Here is an 11104-nt window from a genome sequence, read left to right as displayed (position 1 = left end):
ATTTTTTTTAATTGGAGTTAAAATTAACGTAGATATATGACCGAACCTAACCAACCCTACCTAACCTAACCTAACCTATCCTTATAGGTTTGGTTAGGTTAGGTAGCCGAAAAAGTTAGGTAGGTTAGGTAGGTTAGGTAGTCGAAAAACAATTAATTCATGAAAACTTGGCTTACTAGGCAAATCGGGCCTTGCATAGTAGGCTGAGAAGTGCGTTCTGGCTACTAGGTTCGACATATATATATATATATATATTGTGACGATAATCTCCTTCAAGAGATTGAGCCTGCTCTTCCCTCCAAAAATACGTCGATACATCTATATAAAACTACTATGGAAGAAATGTCCAACAACGACAACAACATCTCCAAGGTTTGCCAGAGAGCAAAACGTATGCAGCCAGGAACACCTGCTCAGCCTCAAACCGCCAAACTACCTGTCTTGTTGCCAGCTCCTCGCTGATTGGCCGCCGGTCTGGCTGCAACTGCACTCCACCCACCATACTACTTGATGTCTGGGGCCGCCACGACCTCAGTCCTCAGAATATTCAGTGCTTTCATACGGTTAACACTTCTTCCTGGTAGACTAAGCTTTGGCTTAAGTGTACTAAGAGAGGTGATAGCATAAAGCCAATATTCCTGCACCTCTCATTTTATTGTATATTGCACAGCTTGTTATTACTCACTTGTCTTAACGTAACTTTTCACTTTGTCATTTAATTATTCTTATTATTTTGATTGATTGATTTTATTATACGAATTTGTATGTCCATTTTATTCATGTTTTGTTTATTTAACGTAATTAAAATTTCATTGTTAAAATTTACTTGTGTTTTGTGTGTCTTCTCCTTACCTTACCACAGACGAAGTTCCAGATTTTCTATTTTTTTTTAATTCTATGTGACGAGGCCATACCCCTAGCTTTGAACAGCCGAACACCAACGCGTTACCGTCACATATTATATGGGGGCCTGTCCTAGGAGCTTCACTCAGGTACTGGTGCCAAGTGGTAATTAATGGTAAGCGTATTTAACTTTGTTAACGTAGCTTTTACTATTTCTCATATTCAATTTCATTTTTTATATGGTGCGGTGTATTGTGCATTACGAGAGTAACATATGGTGAAGGTGAGACAACTTTGGATTACGTGGTGACTGTAGGCCGCAGTCATACTCTTAATTGGTCATCTCTCCCTCCGTGTTATTACTCGTGTTTACCATCTTTGTCCCTTGGATATTTCTCATTTTTGACAGATCATCATATTGGTACCCTGGTACTGTGGTCTGCCCCGGGTCAAGAGTACCCAATCGTCTGCAATCTGACTGTAGGAGGACAAAGAGGGCCATAGTTCCTCTAGCTCGAACTTTAGTTGCTGAATTGGGACCTCAGCAGCCGTTCTCGTCACCAGTTGACACCTCGCACCCCTACACGTCAGTCAGAGATGATGATACATACAACGGTAGGGAATTAGCTTACTTTTTCAGAGCACAAAAGTTCGCTAATTCTGTAAGTATCATATTAAATTCAGTAGGAAAAACTTGCTTTATGTCCTATAGAGACTTGGCAAGGTATGCCTACATCCTTGGACTACCAATTTTACTCTTGAGGCAATTAACTGTTTCATTTGTTTTCAAAACTTTGTTTCATTTGTTAGTAGGACTTTCTTGCCCTTATCCTCTTACATGAGTACCGGGTACAAGATTTCCTGCGCCCTTGATTTAAATTAATCATTTAACACCTTTTACTTAACTTTAATTGTTAAAGATCCCACAGGATAGGTATCAGTTGCCACGTTGTCCTGTTTCTGACATTTACTATAACTGAATATTCGTGTACCTTTATTTGCTAATTTCACCATGTTTCGTCTCCAAGCTTTCTGTGCAAATCCAGCAGGTGAAATAGGGACTTTAAGTCGTGCCAAGAGGACTGAATTACAAACTCTTGCACATGAGTATCAACTAGAAGTTCCCTACCAAGCCAACAAAAATGACCTACACAACCTGTTGCTGGATTACTATTTAGAGCAAGGTAAGATCGACTCTGAAACTCATGAAACTTACTATATTGCAGATAAAACTGACTTGGCAACGATGAAACTTAAACTAGAGCTGGCCAAGATTGAACGTGAGCAGCAAAGGGAAGCCCGTGAGCAGCAAAGGGAAGCCCTCGAACAACAAGAACGAGCTGCTACCACACGAAGGGAAGAACACGAACGTGAGGCTGCTTTGAGGAGAGAAGAACACGAACGTGAGATCGCATTACTCCGTGAACGTGAACGAGTACAGCTTGAAACACTCCAGGAGCGGGAACGCGTACAGCTTGAAACCAAACAACGCGAGTTGGAGATGCAACGCGAACATGACAAGCAACAAGCGACTCTGGCTCTAGAGTGTCGTCAACGCGAAATCGCCTTGGAAACTTCACACTTCACTCAACGCCAGCAAGCTACTGCCAATCTTCCCGTCAGTTTTAATATATCACATGCAAGTAAGTTAATGCCATCCTTTGTAGAAGCAGAAGTTGATGTGTTTTTTACCACCTTTGAAACCCTTGCTAATCAACTCAGTTGGCCTGTCGACCAATGGGCCACACTTCTCAGAGTCCATCTTACAGGTAGAGCTGCAGTCACACTCAGTACTCTGGCGTCTGAGAATGACTACCAGACTCTGAAACAAGCAGTGTTGGACGCCTACCTCCTTTCCACGGAAAGTTATAGAAGGAAATTCCGTGACCCCCTGAAGGCAAGTACCACTACCTTCCTTGAGTTTGCTAACACAAAACGGAGATATTTCATGAAATGGCTGGAAGCAGCACATGTCTCTACTTTTACAGAACTCGTCAACCTGATGCTTGTTGAAGAATTCTTGAGACGTGTGCCGCCTCCTGTCCGTCTCTACTTAGCAGATAAAGAAGAAACCGACTACCTGAAGTGTACTAAGTCGGCTGACACTTACAGCCTCATCCACCGGCTGACACCCGAACCATCCTCCAGTAAGAAGTCGTGGTACAGTTACGAGAAAGTGAGCCCCGATCAAGCTGGTTCGCAACTGTACTGCAAGTATTGTAGACTCTATGGACATACCATAGACAAGTGTGGTAAGTCTCAATACAAGGGAACCACTGACCCACAGAAACCCAAACCAACTCCTCCTAAGTCCGGTAAGCCTGTGATGAATGTTGGTGTTAATGTTAATGATCTTTCTCTTTTCAGTAACCACCTGTATACTGGAACTGTCTCTGCCAACGGTTCAAATCCGGAGGGACGTTTCAAATTGAAGATCTTGAGGGACACAGCGGCTCTTCAATCGATCATCTTGAAGTCGGCTGTGCCCAACATCGTCTACACCGGAGATACTGTCTTCATCACTGACCTCACTGCTACCACTCCATACCCTCTCGCCAGAGTCCACCTGGATTGTCCCTACGTGAACGGAGAAGTCCAAGTCGCCGTCAGGGAAAAGCCTTTTCCCATGCCTGGAGTGCAACTTCTCCTAGGCAACGACTTGGCAGAAGACCTGCAACCGACCAACCTGATCGTCATGGACAAACCCCAGGTGTGTAACTCTGTGCCAAGTAACCCTATTCTAGCGTATGTTCCAGCAGAGGTTCAAGAGAGTGATGAAGTTTCTCCTCCGGTTCTCGTGACCACCCGTGCACAAGCCGCACGTCCACAGCCAGCTGACTCTACTGCTACCGCTGTCCCTCAAGACCCTCAGAAACTACCCCCGAATCTGACCAAGTTGGAGTTCCGTAAGTTGCAGAGGGAAGATCTTACTTTAACACCATTGTTTTTCCAGGCTGAGACTCGACCCGACAGTATTCCTGGGTTCTTCCTAGAGAACGACTTGCTCTACCGTAGATATAGACCCAGTAAACTGAAGGAGGAGGACGATTGGGCCAACATCGAACAACTTGTGATTCCTACCAGCCTGCGGCCCACTATTCTACACCTGGCCCACGGAGCGCTCTCCCACTACGGCTTCAACAAAACTTACCATGGAATTCGTCAAGACTACTACTGGCCAGGTATGGTAAATAGCGTCAAACAGTACGTAAAACAGTGTCATACATGTCAGATGGCAGGCAAACCGAACATCTCCATTCCCAGAGCGCCACTGATTCCCATACAGGTGCCTGCGGAACCTTTCCACAGACTCATAATAGACTGTGTTGGTCCTTTACCTCGGACCAGTTCAGGTAACGCCTACATCCTAACTATCCTGTGTCCTACCACCAGATTTCCCATAGCAGTTCCAGTGAAGAACATCACGGCTGCTACGGTTGTAAAACATCTATTGAAGATCTTCACTCAATACGGATTTCCCAGGGAGATTCAGAGCGACTGTGGTACCAACTTCACCAGTGATCTCTTCAAAAGGACACTGGAGGAGTTCAACATCAAACAGGTATTGTCCAGCCCCTATCATCCTGCTTCACAGGGTTCTCTTGAACGTAGTCATCAGACAATCAAAGCACTCTTGAAAAAGTTTTGTAGTGAAACCTCTAAGGATTGGGATAAGCAAATCGACCTTTTAATGTGTATTTACAGAAGTCTCCCCAATGAGTCCCTAGGAGTATCTCCTTATGAGATGCTCTACGGCCGTAAGTGCCATACTCCCCTTAAGGCTTTCAAAGACTCTCTCCGAGATGCCACCTTCAGTGAGCATCAGAATGTGCCCCAGTTTCTTCAAAACCTTCAACACATTCTAGAGAGAGTCCACCGTTTTGCCCATGATAATCTATTGAAAGCCCAGGAGAGGATGAAGACTCATTACGACCAGACCAGCAAAGTACGAAAATTTAAGCCAGGAGACGTCATTCTAGCATACTTCCCTATCCCAGGTTCACCTTTACAAAACAGGTTTTCAGGACCCTACCGCGTCAAAGAGTGCAGAAATAAAAACAACTACGTCATAGAGACTCCAGATAGGCGGTGGAAGACCCAGCTGTGCCACGTCAACCTCCTGAAGCAATATAATGGTACTCCTCCCACTGTCCTAATTAACTATTCCACCTTCACAGAACCCTACATCCACAGTGAGACCTTCCCAGCTTCTCCCGAAAGCACTGACAAGGAGTCAGCGCTTTCTAATTCCGAAATCCTTAATGATCTTCCCAAATACTTTCAGGATAATCATAGTGCACCTCTTGTCAAGATCTTCAGAGAACATCAGGAGTTGTTCCGAGATGACCCCCAAGAGTGTAATGTTACCCAGCACGACATCCAACTGCTCCCCGACACCCGGCCGATTCGTCAACCCTTCTACCGAATCAGCCCGAGCAAGAAGGAAGTCATGCGTGCTGAGGTGCAGTACCTCTTGGATCATGGACTGGCTACACCTTGTGAGTCCCCCTGGGCCTCACCTTGTATCTTGGTGCCCAAACCCCAAGGTAAGGTGCGGTTATGTACTGACTATCGTAAACTGAACAATGTAACTGTCAAGGATGCTTACCCATTGCCAAGGATAGATGACATCCTTGATGCCATTGGTAGTGCCCAGTACTTGTCCCAAGTGGACTTGCTTAAGGGGTACTATCAAGTGTGTCTAACGGAGCGCGCTAAAGAGATATCTGCCTTCATCACTCCTTTTGGACTTTTCAGATATGAACGCCTTCCTTTCGGACTATGTAATGCCCCGGCCACCTTTCAGAGAGCTGTCAACCGTGTCATCCAGGGCTTGGATAACACATACGCCTACCTGGACGATATCGTCGTAGCCTCCAACACCTGGAGTGAACATCTGCTCCAACTGCGACGTCTGTTCTCCAAGCTCCTGACAGCCGGCCTCACCATCAACCTGGGCAAGTCCACCTTCGCGAAAGGTAAAGTGCGTTATCTGGGTCATGTTATTGGGAGTGGCAGCCTAGCTCCGTTAGACTCACACACTCAAGCCATCCAACAGTATCCACAGCCTACCACCAGGAAGCAGCTCCTGCGCTTCCTTGGTCTTGCCTCCTATTACCGTAGGTTTGTGAGGAATTTCAGTACAGTCGCCACACCTCTAATTCTATTAACCAGTCCCAAGCAACGGTATAATTGGACCATGCAGCAAACCGTTGCATTCGAACAACTCAAATTCCTCCTCTGTTCTAATCCCATTCTCACCTTACCAGATATCACCAAGCCTTTCGTCCTTCATGTCGACGCCAGTGGTACCGGCGTTGGTGGTGTCCTGATGCAACAACGAGGCGAGGAGGTTCTACCTGTCAGCTACTACAGCTACAAATTGAAACCACACCAGAGGAACTACAGCACTATAGAAAAGGAGCTACTATCCATCGTCCTGAACCTCCAACACTTCGCTCCGTACCTACAAGGCGCCAGGTCTACCACCATCTTCTCAGACCACAACCCTCTCCGCTTCCTACATCAAGCCCAATTCACCAACCAGCGTCTTCTACGATGGGCTTTGTATTTACAAGATTTCAACCTGGAGATCCGCTATATCAAGGGTTCTGACAACACCATAGCCGATGCCCTCTCCAGAGTTTATGAAGTAGAAGCGACTCCATCCATTACTCCACCACATAACGACGTACTTCTTCCAGAACCGCAGGCTTCGGGGGAGAGTTGTGACGATAATCTCCTTCAAGAGATTGAGCCTGGTCTTCCCTCCAAAAATACGTCGATACATCTATATAAAACTACTATGGAAGAAATGTCCAACAACGACAACAACATCTCCAAGGTTTGCCAGAGAGCAAAATGTATGCAGCCAGGAACACCTGCTCAGCCTCAAATCGCCAAACTACCTGTCTTGTTGCCGGCTCCTCGCTGATTGGCCGCCGGTCTGGCTGCAACTGCACTCCACCCACCATACTACTTGATGTCTGGGGCCGCCACGACCTCAGTCCTCAGAATATTCAGTGCTTTCATACGGTTAACACTTCTTCCTGGTAGACTAAGCTTTGGCTTAAGTGTACTAAGAGAGGTGATAGCTTAAAGCCAATATTCCTGCACCTCTCATTTTATTGTATATTGCACAGCTTGTTATTACTCACTTGTCTTAACGTAACTTTTCACTTTGTCATTTAATTATTCTTATTATTTTGATTGATTGATTTTATTATACGAATTTGTATGTCCATTTTATTCATGTTTTGTTTATTTAACGTAATTAAAATTTCATTGTTAAAATTTACTTGTGTTTTGTGTGTCTTCTCCTTACCTTACCACAGACGAAGTTCCAGATTTTCTATTTTTTTTTAATTCTATGTGACGAGGCCATACCCCTAGCTTTGAACAGCCGAACACCAACGCGTTACCGTCACAATATATATATATATATATATATATATATATATATATATATATATATATATATATATATATATGTATGTATATATATATATATATATATATATATATATATATGTATGTATATATATATATATATATATATATATATGTATGTATATATATATATATATATATATATATATATATATATGTATGTATATATATATATATATATATATATATATATATGTATATATATATATATATATATATATTATATAATATATATATATATATATATATATATATATATATATTCAGGTATATATATATTCAGGTATATATATATAATTCAGGTGGTTGTCTAGGGTCTAGGCGCCTGCCCCGGGGCAGTGACGATGGACAACCTGCTGCAGGAGCGAGGAACAATACCTCCCTCAACTTCATTTCAGCAGATAATCTGCTTGAAGCAATCAAAGCGACGTCCACCAGGACCTTGCCCCACATCCCCAAGGCTGCCCGTCATCAAGCAGCAGCCAAACTCACCAGTCTGCTGACAAAGGTCAACAATGCTCCTAGAACCATTGGAGCATAGGCACAATCTCCTTCTATTTGGGAATGCATGCCTAGCATTACCGCCCAGGAGAGACAAGTCATTAGCAACCTCTGTAATCAGAGCTCTTAATGAATTCCCCAGAGCAGACAACCTGGTCCGCCTCCCCCCTCGTGCCAAGAACACCAGCCGCAGGACGACCAACAATAACTCATCTGAGAACCACAAAATGAGAGCACAGATCACCAGGAAAATAGAAGAGGGCAATACCACAGGTGCCATCAGAATCATGACCAGCGATGACACTATTGCCCCCAGGAACGCCACGACAGCAGAGGCTCTTCAAGACAAACACCCACCCAGAGCCCCCGACAGCAGCAGGGATCCCCAGGAAAACAATGCTGGCATAGAACCCTTGACTGTTCGAGAATCTGAGGTGTACAAAGCAGCCATGTCTTTCCCAACAGGTTCAGCAGGGGGCTTTACAGGCCTAAGACCCCAGCACATCAAACAAATGCTGAACCCGGTGCTTGGAGATGCTGCAAAGGACCTTCTAGTGGAACTTACCAGATTCTCCAACATGTGTTTGGCTGGCGGCATCCCCGAGGACATCAGGCCTGTCTTTTATGGAGCAGCACTCTGTGCTCTAAAGAAGAAGGATAGGGGTATCAGGCCCATCGCCGTTGGCAACACCCTCCGACGCCTTGTAGCTAAGGCTGCAGTGAGATCTATCAGCCAGGAAGCAGCCACCTTGCTGAAACCTCATCAGCTCGGGTTTGGGATTCCCCTAGGTTGTGAAGCTGCAGCACATGCAGCGCGGGCTTACATTGTTGATCTCCCGGACCAGAAGGCACTAGTAAAGCTTGACTTCAAAAATGCCTTCAATCAAGTCAGACGAGATGCTGTCCTCAGGGCTGTACACAACCATTTCCGTCCCCTTTACCCATTCATCCGATCGTGCTACAGTGGGGACTCTAAGCTTCTTTTTGGGGAGCATGAAATAAACTCCTGTGAAGGTGTCCAACAAGGTGACCCCTTAGCCCCCCTCCTTTTCTGTCTAGCTATCAAAGAGGTCACTGATAGTCTGACAAGCGAGCTAAACATCTGGTACCTGGATGATGGCACTCTAGCTGGAACTCCGGAAACCATTTTGGGGGATATAAGGAAAATCCAGGAGCAGGGAGCAGCCTTAGGCCTCATTCTCAATGCATCCAAATGTGAAATAATCTCCCGCAACCCAGACATCACTGGGCAAATACAAAATGTTCTTCCAGACATTCTCGTTGTCGAGCCACCGGACTGCACTCTCCTGGGTGCCCCCATTGGCCCACGAGCAATCGAGGAGGTCCTGGCTGCAAAAATCACTGACCTAAAGAGAATGCAGGACAGGATTGACAAGATCGATGCCCATGATGCTCTCTTTCTCCTTACAAGATGCCTGTCTCTCCCTAAGTTGACCTACTTTCTGAGATGTTCTCCATCCTACAGCAGCCCTAAGTTAAATGTGTATGACACCCTTCTGAGGTCCATGCTGGTGAAAGTCCTGAACCTGCCATTGGACGACTCTCAGTGGGAGCAAGCAACCCTTCCTGTAAGACTCGGCGGCCTTGGTGTCCGCACAGCCTCCCAAATTGCTCTACCAGCCTTCCTTTCCTCCTCTCATGCATCGCACGACCTCGTCAGAGATATTTTACCTGCAACCCTGAGAGATTCAGCAGGAATACACGATCCTGCTTTCACTGAATGTTCAAATCAGTGGAATGTTCTTGCAGCCCCAGCAACCATTATAGAGCCAACAAAACAACACAAACAGTCCAGCTGGGACCACCCTCTAGTGGAAAAAGTAGCTGATGCCATGCTAAGCGTCGCAACATCAGACAAGGAGAAAGCCCGCCTCAGAGCAGTGCGTGCCCCCCATGCAGGAGACTTCCTCCTGGCAGTACCCATGTCTGCAATGGGCACGCGCCTAGATCCAGAATCCCTTCGTGTAGCAGTGGCCCTCCGCCTTGGTGCCCCAATTCACACTGAATACAAGTGTATTTGCAACAGGGTGGAAGCAGACCAATACGGACTGCATGGGTTGCATTGCGGAAGCACAAAGGGCTGGCATGCAAGACACAACGAGGTCAATGACATCATCAAGAGAAGCCTCGTCTCAGCTAGGTGCCCAGCGGAGAGAGAACCTCGCCTCCTAGGGGTCCAAAACCCGGATTTCCCAGCACTTCGCCCTGATGGCATCACCATATACTCATGGAAGGAGGGTAGACAGTTGGTGTGGGACTACACATGTGTATCCACCCTGGCTGACACCTATGTACACTTTGGAGCTGATCAAGCAGGTGGGGCGGCCAACCACAGGGAAACAGCAAAATCACTCAAGTACAGGCGACTGGAAGGTCAATACCTCTTTGTTCCCATAGCGTCTGAGACGCATGGCCCCTGGGGCAAGAGTGCCTTGGGATTTTTCAAGGAATTGGGGTCCAAGCTCATTGACGTCACCAGAGACCCAAGGGCTTCCAGTTTTTTATTTCAGCGTCTCAGTGTGGCGATCCAGAAGGGAAATGCTTGCTGCGTCCTCGGTTCCTGTCCAGAAGCGGAGGAGCTTCAAGAGATCCATAACCTTTAGGCATTTGTCTTGTATGTTTTGTAACCTTTAAATACACAATAAAGAAAAAAAAAAAAAAAAAAAGGGAAGGGGGTGGTAGGAGAAAAGCACACAGAAACTGTATTGGAGGGGACCCACATTCCCTCCAATGCGTTATGTGTGGTTTCCTCCGAGGCTATGGGTTCCCCTTCTTCCAGCCAGAGGTGGTACTCCCTTCCCTATATATATATTATATATATATATATATATATATATATATATATATATATATATATATATATATATATATGTCGTACCTAGTAACCAGAACGCACTTCTCAGGCCTACTATGCAAGGCCCGATTTGCGTAATAAGCCAAGTTTTCATGAATTAATTGTTTTTCGACTACCTAACCTACATAACCTAACCTAACCTAACTTTTTCGGCTACATAACCAAACCTAACCTATAAAGATAGGTTAGGTTAGGTTAGGTAGGGTTGGTTAGGATCGGTCATATATCTACGTTAATTTTAACTCCAATAAAAAAAAATTGACCTCATACATAATGAAATGGGTTGATTTATCATTTCATAAGAAAAAAAATTAGAGAAAATATATTAATTCAGGAAAACTTGGCTTATTAGGCAAATCGGGCCTTGAATAGTAGGCCAAAAAGTGAGTTCTGGCTACTAGGTACGACATATATATATATATATATATATATATA

Source organism: Procambarus clarkii, chromosome 11 (genome assembly GCF_040958095.1).
Source record: "Procambarus clarkii isolate CNS0578487 chromosome 11, FALCON_Pclarkii_2.0, whole genome shotgun sequence".
Classification (NCBI taxonomy): Eukaryota; Metazoa; Arthropoda; class Malacostraca; order Decapoda; family Cambaridae; genus Procambarus; species Procambarus clarkii.
Note: the sequence above shows the minus strand (reverse complement) of the source record.